The sequence below is a fragment of the Globicephala melas genome, chromosome 3, assembly GCF_963455315.2.
Source record: "Globicephala melas chromosome 3, mGloMel1.2, whole genome shotgun sequence".
Taxonomy (NCBI): Eukaryota; Metazoa; Chordata; class Mammalia; order Artiodactyla; family Delphinidae; genus Globicephala; species Globicephala melas.
The window spans coordinates 168,138,559-168,156,193 of NC_083316.1; the positions used below are offsets into that span (position 1 = coordinate 168,138,559).

At 43.8% G+C, this 17,635-nt stretch overlaps 1 protein-coding gene across 1 annotated transcript in view; it reads right to left on the bottom strand.

The window, feature by feature from the left end:
- The window catches only part of CREB3L3 (cAMP responsive element binding protein 3 like 3), a 39,492-nt gene extending 21,859 nt beyond the window's left edge, over positions 1–17,633 (bottom strand). Inside the window, exons 1-2 of the mRNA XM_060297369.1 lie at positions 17,582–17,633; positions 10,522–10,585 (exon numbers count right to left, since the gene is read on the bottom strand). The gene's annotated coding sequence lies outside the window, so the exon portion shown is untranslated. The remainder of the gene's footprint in view (positions 1–10,521; positions 10,586–17,581) is intronic.
- Between the last annotated feature and the right edge of the window lie 2 nt (positions 17,634–17,635).

The window sequence follows — 17,635 nt, forward strand, 5'->3', positions numbered from 1 at the left end:
GGGCGCAGGCTTTCTCTAGTTGTGGTGAGCAGGGGGCTACTCTTCGCTGCAGTGCGCAGGCTTCTCAGTGCAGTGGCTTCTCTTGTTGCGGAGCACGGGCTCTAGGAGTGTGGGCTTCAGTAGTTGTGGCTTGCGGGCTCCAGACGTGCAGGCTCAGTAGTTGCTGCGCACGGGCTTGGTTGCTCCACGGCATGTGGGATCTTCCCAGACCAGGGCTCGAACCTGTGTCCCCTGCACTGGCAGGCAGATTCTTAACCACTGCACCACCAAGGAAGCCCCTCTCCTTGCCTTTTAGATGCCATCTTGTCCTTGTATCTCTGTGTGCAAATGTCCCCTTTTTACAAGGACCTCAGTCTTATGGGTTAGAGCTCACCCTAGTGACCTCACTTAACTCGATTACCTCTTTGAAAACCCCCAACTCCAAATACAGTCACATTCTGAGGCCCTGGGGGTTAGGACAACAACATATGAATTTGGGCCTGGGGGATACAATTCAACCCCTAACACCCCTCAAAGCTGTGATGAAACCCAAGCCTGGTGGTCACCTCTCCAAGTAGCTGCCCTGACCACCCCAGCCAAAATCACCCCCCCATCCCAGTCACACCCAGTACAAGCCCTTTGATGGGAGGGAATTCTGTTTATCTATCTATGTTATCTGTTTACACCAGGGAGCAGAGACCTGTATATTTTGATCACCGATATACCTCCAGCCACGAAATCAATCCCCCACCACCAGTGAAGTGGCTCCAAACCCATCTGTGGAGCAAACCCCACAATTCAGTGTGCGCCACGGGTCTCAAGAGAAATACACCTGCTCTCGGCCGAGTTGGGTTATCTGTGTCGTCTCTAATCAATTCAAAACTTTCCCATTTTGTGTGCAATTGCTTTCTGGACTGGGCGCCAGGAGGTCGAAGTCCTAGCCCCAGCTCAGCAATCAACTTGGCTGTGACATCACAGAGTCCCTCCTCCCCTCTGAGACTCTGGTTCCCCATCTGCAAAATGGGACGATGGATCTAAAGGTTATATAAAATGAAGCCCCTTCCAGGTTAAACATTGGGGTTAATGTTTAATCCCAGGGAGAATCTGACCAGGAGCGTAGTTTGATAAGAGTCATGGGCCACGTTGTGTACATATATATGGAGAAGCCCACCAGGTAGGGGACAATCCCGTTCACGCATGAGCGAGGTGGAACGGGCTGAGAAAGTGTTAAGAAAGAACCGCGCCCTGATTCTTCTCTCTGGGAGCATGGTTAATCCCCAAATGTCCTCCCTGCTGCAGGAAGAACACTGTAGAAATCTCAGATCACCAACAGAATCTCCAAGTTAGAGTACACTTAAATGATCACCAAAACCCTCAAGAGAATTTAGTAACTTTTTTTTTTTTTGGCGGCGCAGTGTAGCATGTGGGATCTTAGTTCCCGGAAGGACCAGGGATTGAACCCGTGCCCCCTGCAGTGGAAGCGCTGAGTCAACCACTGGACCGCCAGGGAAGTCCCTAGTAACATTTATTTTCATGTTACATTGCTTTTACAATTACCTTCTAATTGGGGCATCTGATACTGGTCTAATTTACCATCGTGTTACTAAGTGTCTTTCAAAAATAAATTTATTGAAGAAAAAAGCCAAATACATAATAATGCTGAAGATGGTACTAAACTTTCTTCAACAAATGTACCTTAGGGCTTCCCTGGTGGTGCAGTGGTTGAGAATCTGCCTGCCAATGCAGGGGACACAGGTTCAAGCCCTGGTCTGGGAAGATCCCACATGCCGCGGAGCAACTAAGCCCGTGCGCCACAACTACTAAGCCCGTGCGCCACAACTACTAAGCCTGTGTGTCTGGAGCCTGTGCTCCGCAACAAGAGAGGCCGCGATAGTGAGAGGCCCGCGCACTGCGATGAAGAGGGGCGCCCCCTTGCCGCAACTAGAGAAAGTCCTCCTACAGAAATGAAGACCCAACACAGCCAAAAATAAAAATAAATTAATTAATTAAAATGTATCTTAAAAGGAAACATTATAACACCAGGTTTTGGGTTTTTTTAAGTATCAGTGCCTAAAACAGATGCAAAAGAAAATAAACAATGTTATTATATTCTAGAGAGCTACTGTTGCCTGTGGAAGGTTCTGGATTAGGTGACTCTTAAAAACTTAGCAAAAATGTGTTAAAGACACAACAGCACCCAATTTGAGTGCTTCTTGACAGAATCAGACAGTTTAAAAAAGGATTGAAAAGTCATTTCTTACCTTTCTTTAGGTTTATTTTGTATATGCAATTTGCATGCAAACGTGCATGGAGAATCCCAGCGGGGCCTCCAAAACAAACAGACAAACATGCATGGAGAACTCACTCTGCATTGAATTCTCTCAAACCATCCCCACCCCCACTCTCTTGGACTTCCCTTCTCCACAAAAAAACAATGCCATTTCTCCTAGGCCCAGCGTCTGGGTCTGGGCACCCAGTCTCATCAAAACCACAGCTAAAATTTATTGATCACTCACTGTGCCAGGCACTGTGAAAAGTACACAAATAAACTTGATCCTCCAAAAACCCCAAATGAGTTGGGGACTTTGTAAATACCCATTTTGCAGATAAGTAAACTGAGGCTCGCGGAGGGGATGCTCTAGCCCAAGCAGCTTGTAAGTAGTGATGCTGAAATTCAAGGCAGCAACGCTAAGTCAGAGCTGCCCCCGGGGTGAGCCAGAGTCAACCCCAGGTAGCAGTGCTCATGGCCACAACAGGCCGGGGCTTTGTCGTGTCATCTAGCACAGAGCGAATGTCATGGTTACGGCTCTCTGGATTCAATTCCAGCCCCTCCTCTTGCAAGCCGTGTGACCTTGAGCAAGTTATTTGCCCTCTCTGTGCCTCTACTCCTCCCAAAATGGGGAGAATAGTAAAGATCCAGAGAACTCTTATACACGAGCGGTGGCATACCACGGCTGGGGAGAGGGGAGCAGCTCACCCCAGGTGCTATCAAAAACGAGGCCCATTAATTTCTAAAATATACAAACAGCTTGTATAACTCAATAATAAAAAAACCCAAACAACCCAAACAAAAAATGAGCGGAAGACCTAAATCAACATTTCTCCAAAGAAGACACATAGATGTCCAAGAGGCACATGAAAAGATGCTCAACATCGCTAATTATTAGAGAAATGCAGATCAAAACTACTATGAGGCATCACCTCACACTGTTCAGAATGGCCATATCAAAAAGTCTGCAGATAAAAAAATGCTGGTGATGGTGTGGAGAAAAGAGAACCCTCCTACACTGTTGGTGGGTACGTAAACTGGTGCAGCAGCTATGGAGATTCCTTAAGAAACTAAAACTAGAATTGCCCTATGATCCAGCAATCCCACTCCTGGGCATACATCCAGAGAAAACTCTAATTCTAAAATATGCGTGCACCCCAATGTTCACAGCAGCACTATTTACAATAGCTAAGGCATGGAAACAACATAAGTGTCCATCAACAGGTGAATGGATAAAGATGTGGTATATATGCAATGGAATACTACTCAGCCATGAAAAGAATGAAATAATGCCATTTGCAGCAACATGGATGGACCTAGAGATTATCATACTAAGTGAAGTAAGTCAAGCAGAGAAAGACAAATATCATATGATAGGACTTATATGTGGAATCTAAAACATGATACAAATGAACTTATTTACAAAACAGAAAACAAATGTATGGTTACCAAAGGGGTAAGGAAGTGGGGGAAGGATAAATTAGGAGTTTGCGATTAGCAGATTCAAACTACTACATATGAAATAGATAAACAACAAGGTCCTACGGTATAGCACAGGAAACTATATTCAGTATCTTTTAATAAACCATAATGGAAAAGAATCTGAAAAGAATCTGAAAAGTGTATCTATCCGATACACTTTGCTGTACACCAGAAACTAACACACACTGTAAATCAACTACACTTCAATTTATAAAAAAGAAAATCTGAAGTAAAAAGGGGGAGCCCATTGTCTGCAGAGAATTCAGAAACTGATAATAAACCTGATTTTATTATTATTTTTTTATCAACGTGCATAGACAATGCTGAACAATGTCAGTGTCGAAATAATCTCCCCTTAAGAAATCTTTTACTGGTCTAAACCAGGGAGTGAGCAAAGTTTTTCCATAAAGGGCCAGATAGTAAATATTTTCAGCTCTTTGGGCCAGACGGCAACTACTCAGCTTGTGATCCCAGCAAGAAAGCCACTGCAGACAATTCATCAATGAATATGGCCCAGTGCCAGGAAAGCTCTTTACATGGACACTGAAATTTGAATCCTCTATAGTTTGCACATGTGAAATATTATTCTCTTTTTGATTTTTTTTAAAGATATTTTTTGGATGTGGACCATTTTTAAAGTCTTCCTTGAATTTGTTACAATACTGCTTCTGTTTTTGTTTGGTTGGTTTTTTTTTGCGGTACGCGGGCCTCTCACTGTTGTGGCCTCTCCTGTTGCGGAGCACAGGCTCCGGACGCGCAGGCTCAGTGGCCATGGCTCATGGGCCCAGCCGCTCCACGGCATGTGGGATCCTCCCGGACTGGGGCACGAACCCATATCCCCTGCATCGGCAGGTGGACTCCCAACCACTGCACACCAGGGAAGCCCTGCTTCTGTTTTATGCTTTGGTTTTTTGGCCACGAGGCATGTGGGATCTTAGCTCCCCGACCAGGGATCGAACCCACACACCCTGCATTGGAAGGCGAAGTCTTAACCACTGGATCACCAGGGAAGTCCCTCTATTTTTTATTTTTTTCCCAACCAGTTAAAAAAAAAAACAACAAAAAACACTCCTTAGCTCCTACAAAAATAAGCTGGATTTGGCTGACAAGTCATGGCCTGTCCACTCTTGGTCTGAACAATTGCTGTGGTTTAACCACTGGAAGTTTTGAATTAGCACATTTTATTACTTATCCTTTAATAAACATTGTATTTTACACAGAAGTGAATTTGGAGAACTTCATGCAATGCATTTGGCTCCAGACACACACAGACTCAGCTATACACATTCATTTGAAGAGCTAGTTCTTAACGATTCTAATTCTTTTGAGTTCTCTTTGGAAACAGTTCATATTTCCAACCCTTGTGGTATTACACGATCTTGTGTTTAAACAGTAGATTTGAAATAAACAGTGATGGGCCAGTGATTTTAAATGCAAAGAAACAGAGTTTGAGCTACTTCACTTTTTTTTTTTCCCTATCTGACCACTTGGACCTTCTATTTCTGTTTAAAAGTTTAGACAGTGCACCAATTGCAAATTATAATATTTTTGTTTGGCAAGCTCAAATTTTAATTCATTTTTACTGGATTTGAGCCGTACCTTTAAAATGGAAATATCAATAATTTCCTCCTTTAAATTATTATTCTTGTTTGATGATTTAAACTTATTAAACTATAAAGCTATTATTCATTGCTGCAACAGATCAGTAGAGATATGTACCTACATGTAAAGAGAAGTTTTTCTTTAAAAAAAAATTCATTAATGGAATTAAAATGTATCCATTCATCACCTTTTTCCCTTTATTGGACTGGGATATTTATTTATTTATTTATTTATTTATTTTTATTTATTTTTTTTTTTGCGGTACGTGGGCCGCTCACTGTTGTGGCCTCTCCCGTTACGGAGCACAGGCTACGGACACGCAGGCTCAGCGGCCATGGCTCACGAGCCCAGCCACTCCATGGCATGTGGGATCTTCCCGGACCGGGGCATGAACCCGTGTCCCCTGCATCGGCAGGCGGACTCTCAACCACTGCGCCACCATGGAAGCCCTATTTATTTAATTTTTTAACATCTTTATTGGAGTATAATTGGTTTACAATGGTGTGTTAGTCTCTGCTGTATAACAAAGTGAAGCAGCTATACATATACATATATCACCGCATCTCCTCCCTCTTGCATCTCCCTCCCACCCTCCCTATCCCACCCCTCTAGGTGGTCACAAAGCATCAAGCTGATCTCCCTGTGCTATGTGGCTGCTTCCCACTAGCTACCTATTTAACATTTAGTAGTGTGTATATCGGACTGGGATATTTATTTTACGTATGTTACTGGTGTGATTATATAGCTGGTGTTCAATGAAAGAAAAAATTTCACTCCATATTTCTCTTATGGCTATTACAATTATTGGTTGCTTTGCATAATTATTACTGACACTTTCTGGCTTATAGAGGAGTGAGTGTTAAAACAAGATTTCCTTCAGCTTTTAAGTGTGCTATGTAAGCCACTGCATTGAGGCACTTAATACCTGGTTCCTAGTGTCAGACAAATATTTATTATCATCCCTAGTCCACTGACAAACTATACCCCCATAGTCTGTCTTTGTAAAGACTGAGAGCAAAGAGCAGCTTTTGCATTTTCAAATAATTTTAAAATACAGAATAATTATTTCGCTTTAAAAATATAGGAAGAAGGGCTTCCCTGGTGGCGCAGTGGTTGAGAGTCTGCCTGCTAATGCAGGGGACACGGGTTCGAGTCCTGGTCTGGGAGGACCCCACATGCTGCGGAGCAACTAGGCCCGTGAGCCACAACTACTGAGCCTGTGCGTCTGGAGCCTGTGCTCCGCAACAAGAGAGGCTGCGATAGTGAGAGGCCCGCGCACTGCGATGAACAGTGGCCCCCGCTTGCCACAACTAGAGAAAGCCCTCACACAGAAATGAAGGCCCAACACAGCCAAAAATAAATAAATAAATAAATAAACTCTTACCCCCAACATCTTCTTAAAAAAAAAAACAACCAAACATTAAAAATATAGGAAAAAATTATTTCGCGACAGAGGAAAATTACATGAAATTCAAATTTCAGCCTCAAAAAATAAAATTCCGTGGCGCACAGCACGCCCATTTATGGACTGTATGGTCTGTGGCTGTTTGGGGACAAGAAGAGCAGAGTTGACTAACTGTGATGGGCTGTGTTTAAGCTATTTGCTACGTGGCCCTTTAAAATTTTTTTTGCAGACTCCTGCTCTAATTTTTCAACCCCTCTCCTCCAAACCCCCAACTCTGGAATTCCATGTTCAGAGACTTAGGCCCCCAGGTCCTCTTCTATAGACAGCTGCCCAGCGTCACCCAGTGGACCCCTCCCCTTCCCACCCAGGCCTGGCCTGAGGCTGGGGGAGACCGGTCAACTTCTCAGTCCCTGGCGCCCTCTAGTGGACCCCGCGAGCAACTGCCTTCTCAACCTCCTTCCCTGGCGGCCCCACCCACGCCCTCCCTCCCCGCCAAACCCAGGTCTCCTGGGAAGTGGGGAGGAGTGGGAGGTTATTTTTGTGCCCCCTCCTTGTCCTGATTCCTCCCCCTGCCCCCTGCCAAGGTCTCCAGGACTCCCCTATCCTGGGGCCATGATCCTACTCTCCCACCATGCTTTACACACTAGGACTCTCAATGAATTAAATCCCATTCAGTCGTTGTCAAAGATGTTGACAAATTTGAACAGCTTTGTTACTTTCCAAAGCCCCTTGGTGTGTATACACACCACCTCTTAATTTGTGCTTTTTATCTGTACGTACGCCTTGCATTTGTGTAGCATGCCATTCTTTGCCCCTCCAAAGTGTTGTTTAAAAATATTTATTTATTTATTGGGCTAAACCGGGTCTTGGGGCATGCAGGATCTTGGTTGTGGCGTGCGGGATATTTACTTTCAGCATGAGGGATCTTTAGTTGCGGCATGAGGGATCTAGTTCCCTGACCAGGAATCGAACCCTCGCCCCCCTGCATTGGAAGCGCAGAATCTTAACCGCTGGACCACCAGGGAAGTCCCTCTCCTGAAGTATTTTGATCCACATAATTTCATCCAACATCTGCAGGAACTGGCTGGTATTTCACACTGAAGACATAGAAGGACAGAGGAGATAGGTAATATATATGCTCAGGCTAAGAGATGATGTTGGGTCCAAGGCCCGAAAAGACTCAGGTACAGTGGTGAGCTGGAGCTGGCTTCCTCTGGCTGGTGAGATTCAATGACATCACGCAGGTAGATTGAAATTGGCCAAGGTTGGGGTATTTACACCTCAGGAATCAGCAGATGCTACAAATTAGGGATTTTCTGTGTGGATCACGAGACGGAAGGTGTAACCATTGCGCTTTGGGATGTGAGCAGAGCATCAGCAGCATGGCAGTCAGAAAGGAAGATAGTCCTCCTGGGAGAGGGCATCCATGCCAGCTGTGCCAGGGACTTTTGGGAAGACAAATCACTCATTTTCAGAGCCTTCCTTCCTTCATCACTCATTTATTCATTCATTTTCCCCATCAAATATTTATCAAATATTTGCCTGATGTCGTAAGACGTTACCCATTCCTTCTCAAATATTAGAATAATGCTTGGACCTTTTCCCCCCCAAAAGCTGTGATTATTTATAAAGTCCAGTACCACCTCTCCAAGATATCAGATGTGAGTTATTAGATTCAAAATGAACTAGCTTAGGGACTTCCCTGGCGGTCCAGTGGTTAAGACTCCGTGTTTCCACTGCAGGGGGTCCGGGTTCGATCCCTCCTCCGGGAACTAAGATCCAACATGCCAGTGGGGCATGGCCAAAAACAAAACAAACAAACAAACAAAAACTAGCTTAATCCCTACTGCAAATGCAGCAAGTGCTTCTGCTATGCCTGTCATTTCTAGAAGTCTGACCTTGTTTTCAGGGTTAACTGCTTAAGGTTGGCAAATGGCCTGTATATCCAACTGCCTTTTGCCATCTCCATGCGGACGTCTCACAAGCCTCCCAAATTCAATGTGGCTGACTGAGCACCTGCCATTCCCCCAAATGTGCTCCTCCCGCTGCCCTTCCTGTCTCACTAAACGGAAGCTCCAGCCTTCCAGTGCTCAAGGTCAAAACGTTGGGTTGTCCTTGAGTTTTCTCTTTCCCTCACACCCCACATCCATCCATCAGCAGTCTTATCCACTCTGTCTCACTCTGCTCCAGGCACCCGGGCCTCCTGGCTGTCCCTCCAACACGCCAGGTGCGGTCCTGCCCCAGGACCTTTGCACTGGCTGTGTCATCTGCCTCAGAACCCTTCTTCCAGATCTCGATGGAGCACACTCCCAACTTTTTCTGCTTTTGCCAAATGTCACCTTCTCAATGAGACCGTCCCTGACATCCTATTTATTTATTTGGTTGTGCCGGGTCTTAATTGAGGCTCACGGGCTCCTTAGTCGCAGCATGCATGTGGGACGTAGTTCCCTGACCAGGGATGAAACCCGGGCCCCCTGCATTGGGAGCGTGGATTCTTAACCACTGCACCCCCAGGGAAGTCCCTGACATCCTATTTAAAACTGTGACTTTTTTTTTTTTTTGGGCGGTACGCGGGGCTCTCACCGCCGTGGCCCCTCCCGTTGTGGAGCACAGGCTCCAGACGCGCAGGCCCAGCGGCCATGGTCCATGGGCCCAGCCACTCCGAGGCATGTGGGATCCTCCCGGACCAGGGCATGAACCGGTGTCCCCTGCATCGGCAGGCGGACTCTCAACCACTGCGCCACCAGGGAAGCCCTAAAACTGTGACTTTTGCCCTATTCCCAGCTTCTGTGTTTCCTCTTCTCTTGCATTCGCTATTTTTCTTCCGCGGCACTTGCTGAAATGGGACGTACTGTTTTTTATTTGTTTGTGGCCTATTTCTCCCTATCAGACTGTGAGCTCCATGAGAGCTTGGAACAGAGTAGGGGTTCAATAAAAATTTGAACTGCTGTAGCTGTTGAATGAATGAATGATTTGCCTTAACTTAGTTATGAGGAACATGCCACGTCTTATACCCCAAATGCCTCGAAGTGTAACCAATGTCCTGATGCCCTAGATCAGGGGTTGGCAAACCACAGCCCATGGGCCAAAGCCAGCTCACCACCTGCTGTTGTATTGTCTTCAAGAATGCATTTCACACTCTTTAACTGGTTGAGAAAAAGTTTTAAGAATATTTTCTGTTACTGAAAATGATATGAAATGCCAATGTCAGTGTCGCCTGGCCACACCCATTTGTCTATATTTTTGCGACAGAGACTGGCCCTCAGAACCGAAAATATTTATTATCTGGTCCTTTACAGAAAAAGTTTGCAGAGCCCTGCTCTCGTGTCAAAGGAGGAAATGGTGTTGCCAAAGGGGAAACTGAGACCCAGAGGGGTGAGATGAGTTTTCCAAGGCCCCACGTTTCTGAGGGACTCCTCCTTTGCTGAATTATCTGAACAATGTTTCTGATGCTTTACAGGAAACAGAAGTCAGACTGCCGGGGACTTCCCTGGTGGTCCAGCGGGTAAGACTCCGCGCTCCCAGTGCAGGGGTCCCAGGTTTGATCCCTGGTCGGGGAACTATATCCCGCATGTATGCCGCAACTAACAGTCTGCATGCCACAACTAAAGGGCCCTGCATTCTGCAACGAAGATTCGGCATGCTGCAACTAAGATCCGGCGCAGCCTAAATAAATAAACAAATATTAAAAAAAGGAAGAAAAAAAAAGAAAGAAGGAAGGAAGAAAGAAATCAGACTGATGAAGAAACACCTTCATAAACTGAAGGTCACCTGAGGTACTGACCTTGAGAGAGAAATCTGCACCCAACCATCTGATCTTGCCAAGCCCCGGAGATTTTTAATTGCCCCTGTAAAAAAAGAAAAAATAAAGTCATCGCTCACTCTAGAAACCTTGAGTTTGGGACTTTGATCGAAGTGATTACGACATCCCATCAAAACTCCATTTGACTTCATCCCTTCCGCAGACATTTATGGGCACAGTCAGAAGCTGAGGGCAAACTGGAGGCAGAAAAGCAAGTTTCCGGGGGCTGGGGAGCAATGGCTAATGGGAACGGGGTTTCTTTTGGGGGCGATGGAATGTTCTGGAACTAGATAGCAGTGAGGGTTGCACAACACAGTGAATATACTAAAAACCACTGATCCGTGCACTATATTTTTTTATAATTTTTTGGCCTTGCCACGCAGCATGCGGGATCTTAGTTCCCCAGCCAGGGATCGAACCCGTGTCCCCTGCAGTGGAAGCACGGAGTCTTTACCACTGGACCGCCAGGGAAGTCCCCATACACTTTAGAAGGGTGGATTTTGCATTACATACATGATGCCTCAATTTAAAAAATAATAATAAATTTTAAAAGACAATGCTTATCTGTTTCTTACTAAATAACAGTGCTATGAAATAAATAAATAAAGGGAAGGCAAAAAGTAAATTTCACCTATTAACCACCCCTGCCCCAAGTCAAACTCCTTTTCCACATTCCTCCTAATTCTTGTTCATCTGCATGGACCCTTTTTGCACAGCTGTAAAATAGATATCATCTTGCCCATCCATTGTTCAGGACATGATACAACATCATTAAAAAAGAAAAACAACTCTAGGGGTGGGAGTGGGAGGGGCGAGAAATGGGTGAAAGGTGTCAAAAGGTACAAACTTCCAGTTATAAAATGAGTCCTGAGGACACAATGTACAGCATGGTGACTATAGGTAATCGTACCGTGTTGTATATTTGAAGGTTGCAAAGAGAGGAGGTCTTAAAATTTCTCATCACAAGAAAAAAAAAAGGTGTTTGTTAACTATGTGTGGTGACGGATGTTAACTAGTCTTGTTGTGGTGATTGTTTCTCAATATATACATAAGCCAAATCATTAGGCTGTACACCTGAAACTAATATAATGTTATATGTCAATTATATCTCAAGAAAAATAATCAAATAATAAAAGGAGGTAAAAAGGAAGGAAGGAGGGAAGGAGGGGGAAAGAAAGAAAGAAAGGAAGAAAAAGAGAGAAAGAAAAGAAAGGAAGGAAGGAAGAAAGAGAAAGAAAGAAAGAAAAGAAAGAAAGAAAGAAAGAAAGAAAGAAAGAAAGAAAGAAAGAAAGAAAGAAAGAAAGAAAGAAAGAAAGAAAGAGATAGGAATTCCTTGGCAGTCCAGTGGTTAGGACTCTGCACTTTCACTGCCCAGGTCTGTCTGAGGTTCCATCCCTGGCTGGGGAACAAAGATCCCTCAAGACGCGGGTGGTGCGGCCACCAACAAAATGAAAAGAAAAACAAAACAAACAAGCAAAAAACACAAAAAAATCCCTCTAGGGATGGCATCACAGAGATGGGCCTCTGTGCTTTTGTCCACTTATTTGCTACTTCCTGAGTTTTTGCTTAACCCCATATCCCTTTCTCTCTCTGAATAGCTAAGTATCTGGATCGAAGCTGATGCAGGGAATGATCACAGACGTTTCTGTTGAATGAAGTAATTAGTGAATATCCATATCCCCTGGGGTAGGTCTTTCTGCCTGGCAGGGAGTAGACGCTCAATAAATGTTAGCTGAATGAACACACACCGTTTTGGTGGAGGAATATTTCAGCTCCCCAATGTATAAAAGTAGTGGTGTGTTGGTCTGTGTTTAACAACCGGCTCTCTTGAAAGGGAATTTAGATATCTCTGTATATCTAATATATATTATATATAAATTCTACATAGCCACTTGAATCTCAGAATAGGTTTTGGTTGATTTTTGCCAAACTGTTGTATCTATAACCAACCTCTGGTGGCAAATAATGGAACAAGTGTAGTTCTGACATGAACGTTGGCAATATTTTTCATTTATGTTAATAAATAACATGAAAGTGAAGATGTATGTTGGAATTTCACTTGTTCATCAATAATGTGAATGTCTTCTTTGGTGAATCATGTAACGGTTTTTGAATACTGGAAAATATCTTTCCATTTCTGTGTGTGTGTGCTAGTCACAACCTAACAATAGTAGACACACATTTTGACATTTAATCTGCATTATTAACTTTTCTCCACCATTTTTTTTTGTTTGTTTGTTTGTTTTTTTGCGGTACGCGGGCCTCTCACTGCTGTGGCCTCTCCCGTTGCGGAGCACAGGCTCTGGACGCGCAGGCTCAGCGGCCATGGCTCACGGTCCCAGCCGCTCCACGGCATGTCTCCACCACTTTTTAAAGCCTAAACCAGGAGTTGGCATGCTATGATCCTCTGCCTGTTTATGTAAATAAAGTTTTATTGGCACCCGGCCATGCCCATTTGGTTAGTGTGGTCTGTGGCTGCTCTCTCCGTACAGACATGCAATAGAGATGTAGGGCCCACAAAGCAGAAAATATTGACCGATCCTTTACCAAAATATTTTCTGACTCATTCTATGCAATCAAAAACACAATAAATCAAGCCCTCATTTGTATCATTTGCCAATTTCCAGAGTGTAAATACTCCCACTAGGGACCATTTCAATCTGCCAATGTGATGTCAATGACACAAAGTTAAAAAAGTACAGAAAGTACCTCCCCATCATATTTCCACCAAACAGATACAATAACAAAAACAATGAAAATAGGTGAAAATCAAAGCAAATTAAAAAGCACACATAATAGCAAAATATAATTAGGATGTGATGTTTTGAGTATAAATACTTTTTACTTTTAAAAAAAATTGAGGTGATGGGGACTTCCCTGGTGGCGCAGCAGTTAAGAATCCGCCTGCCATTTCAGGGGACACCGGTTTGAGCCCTAGTCCGGGAAGATCCCACATGCTGCGGAGCAACTAAGCCCATGCACCTCAACTACTGAGCCTGCGCTCTAGAGCCCATGAGCCACAACTCCTGAGCCCATATGCCACAGCTACTGAAGCCTGTGTGCCTGGAGCCCGTGCTCTGCAACAAGAGAAGCCACCACAATGAGAAGCCTGCGCACAGCAACGAAGAGTAGCCCCCGCTCACCACAACTAGAGAAAGCCTGCACACAGCAACAAAGACCCAATGCAGCCAAAATTAAATAAAATCTAAAAAACAAAAAAAAAATGGTGTCGTCAAAAGTCTTCTGTAACTTTCTAAGACTTTTTTACGTTGTTGTTGTCATTTGTGAGTTTACTGCTGCCTAATATTTCTTTGGGGACTATACTGGAACATATTTTTCCATCAATGGATATTCGTATTGTTTCCAGATTTTTGCCAAAGAGAACATTAGCGTACGTGTCTCCTGGTTATAGAAGGGCATATGCCTAGGGGTAGAATTGCTGGGTTGTAGGTAGTCTAGATAGAGCTCAACTGCAGTATGCAAAGGGGTCAGGTCAGCCGTTCTTCCAGTTAATCCATTGCCCAGGTGAGAGAGATAAAGTTCAGGGTGCATTCCGAGATAGGCCGAGTGTACACATGTGATGTTAATGCTAAATTGTTCCTGAGTAAGATAAACACCACTTTGAATTGAATCTATCAACAAAGCCATTAAAAACTAATTTCCATGGGGAGGGGGAGATTTCAGAGAGATCCAAGTCTCTGGGACCAGGGAACAGATGTATCAAGAAAGATGTGATTGGAACCAATGATAAGCAGAGAGATAGGTAACAGGGTGAGGTTACAGAGAAAAATGTACTCCGTGGTCAAGATAGAGAAGGGGCTGGAGGGCAAGTCTGCTGTAATCTCAACAATAAAAGCTTATGTTCTATAACAAGGGCCGAGCATCAGGTGATTAGCAGGAAGTTCGCCTGCCAAGGACAGGAGCACCCATTTCATTAATTCAAGTAGCATATATTCGGAGGCTTCCACTATCCGAGGAGGTGGACTGGAAGAGAAAGAGACAAATCCAACAGCTTCCTTGCCTTCAAAATGTTCATAACTAGACGGGAAGATAGAATAAGAGAGCAGGGAAGGGAATCAGAATGCAGCGAGAGCCATACGCCAGAAACAAGCAGGGTGTATTGGGAATTCCAAGGAATAGGGAACTGGAAGGAACAGGGAGAATCAGATTTAATGTATGCTGAGCCCCCAACTAGGAATCGAGGAGAAAATTCTGCTCATTAGAAAAGATTTGATCCCTTGATCCTCCTCAAGAACTAATTTAACTCAGCCATAAAAAAAAAAAGAATGAAATAATGCCATTTACAGCAACATGGATGGACCTAGAGATTATTATTATACTAAGTCAGACAAAGACAAATATCGTATGTCACATATATGTGAAATCTAAAAATAATGATACAAATGAACCTCTTTACAACACAGAAACAGGCTCACAGACATAGAAAACAAACTTATGGTTACCAAAGGGGAAAGGGAGGAGATAAATTAGGAATTTGTGATTGACAGATACACACCACTATACATAAAATAAACAACAAGGACCTATTGTATAGTACAGGGAACTATATTCAATATCATTTAATAACCTATAATGGAAAAGAATCTGAAAAATATATAATATATACATAACTGAATCACTTTGTTGTACACCTGAAACATTGTAAATTGACTATATTTCAATAAAAAAAAAAGAACTAACTGATTGGTCTACATGAAGGGCAGTCCCCCAGATACACACGATGGAATATCATACATACAGCAAGGAAAAAACCAAATTACTGTTACATGCAATCACATGGATGAATGGCCAAAATATTTTGCTGAGCAAAAGAAGTTGGGCACAAGAGTACATACTGTACAATTCCATTTCCACGAAGCTCTAGAATATGCAAAACTAATCTCTGGAGATAGAAATCAGAATCTAGGGTGCCTGTAGGGGAGTAGGGGGCTGCAGCCAGCTTGTCTTGGCTCATAGGTGCCTATTGTTACTATCCTTTCCAACTTCATGGTAGATGGAAATAAGTCTCGGTGGGAATATATACACCACAGAAAAGGACAAGTACTACAAATTACAAACCAGCCTCTCTCTCTCTCTCTTTCTCTCTCTCTAAATCTCTCGTTTCACAAGCCCATCGTTAAACATTTACCAGCACACCACTGCTGCTTGGGGCAAGGGGGATTAACTGAATAGGACACCGAGAAAACTTTCTGGAGTGATGGAAATGTTCTGCATCTTGTTTCCGGGAATGGTTTCATGGGTGTATACAGTTATAAAAGCTTAAGGAATTGAACATTCAAGAACTGTGCGTTTATTACATGTGAGTTACAGCTCAATAAAAAAGAGTATATGTATATATAGCCTAAAATAAAATAAAATCATAGAGAAATCATTTTGCAGAACAGAAAGACATTGGAAACGCCCAGATCTGGGAAAGGTCATGGCATTATTTGAGGCTAGATGAGCATTCTTCTGAATTTTGGATGAGCGACTGGGAGCAGTGAGAGGCAAAACAAACACAGCTCAGATTGTAAAAGTGGAGGGGCAGGCAGTGTCTGGGAGCAGTTTTCATCAGGGGAGAGCTATGGTTACAACTTTGCATTTTTAGACCATTGTCACATTTTGCAATTATGTATATTTAGATTATGTAGCTATTTTTTTAAACATTGTATCTCTCAGTGCCCAGCGCGGGTCTAGCACCTAAAAGGCTTGCAAATTAACTGTTAAAAGAATGACTGCAGGGAGGCTGGACAGGAAGTGGGCAGGGCTGAGCCAGGGGGACCAGGGGACCTGGGCTGAACCTAGAAGAGGTGGACTGAACCTTCCTCTCTCTGTTTTTTCCCACGTGAAGATGCACCCTACCATGAAATGCACACAGGTGCTCATAGATGTGAGCCAAAAAAAGCAATGTGGTGAGTTTTTCATGAAGCCAACTTTTTCCCATTTAAATGGCTGTGCCTTTATTCAGTGCCATATACTGCCTCCTTTTTTTTTTTTTTTAATTGGTGTTAAAAATGACCTTTCTCATAAAATGGTGTAGCCGCTGTGGAAAACAGTATGATCCCTCAAAATAATTAAACATAGAAACACCATATAATCCAGCAATTCCGCTTCTAAGTAGATATCCAAAAAAATTGCAAGCAGGAATATGAACAGATATTGGTACACCCATATTCATAGCAGCACTATTCATCACAGCCAAAAGGTGGAAACACCCAAATGTCCATCAGTGGGTAAACGGATAAACAAAACATGGTCCAACCATACAGGGGAATATTATTCAGCCTTAAAAAGGAACGAAATTCTGACACACGCCACAACATGGATGAACCTTGAGGACACTATGTTGAGTGAAATAAGACAGTCACAAAAGGACAAATATTGTATGATTCCACTTTATATGAGGTCCCTAGAGGAGGTGAATTCATAGAGGCAGAAAGTAGTGGTAGTCTGGGGGAGGGGTGGGGAGTCAGTGTTTCATGGGGACAGAGTTTCAGTTTGGGAGGATGAGAAAGTTCTGGAGATGGATAGTGGGGATGGTTGCCAAACCGTGTGAATGTACTTAATGCCACTGAGCTGTGCACTTACAAATGGTAAAATGGTAAATTTTATGTTACATATACTTACAACAACAAGTTTTTAAATGACCTCTCTTTCGTGAAAGAATGATGGTAATTGATATTATGTATATGTGTGTGTGTGTGTGTGTGTGTGTGTGTGTGTGTGTGTCCATAATTGGCAAAAAGCCTTTGACTCTGAGGTCAACTTAAGTCTCCCACTTTTTTTTTTTTTTTTTTTTGCGGTACGCGGGCCTCTCTCTGTTGCGGCCTCTCCCGTAGCGGAGCACAGGCTCCGGATGCGCAGGCTCAGTGGCCATGGCTCACAGGCCCAGCCGCTCCGCGGCATGAGGCATCTTCCCGGACCGGGGCACGAACCCGTGTACACTGCATCGACAGAAGGACTCCCAACCACTGCGCCACCAGGGGAGCCCCTCCCACAACTTTTGAGGATTTTACCGGGTGATGTATTCCCAGTCCGGCACCTGCAAGGCTCTAAGGGGCTGACGTCTCCCTCACGCACACCTGCCCACCGCGTC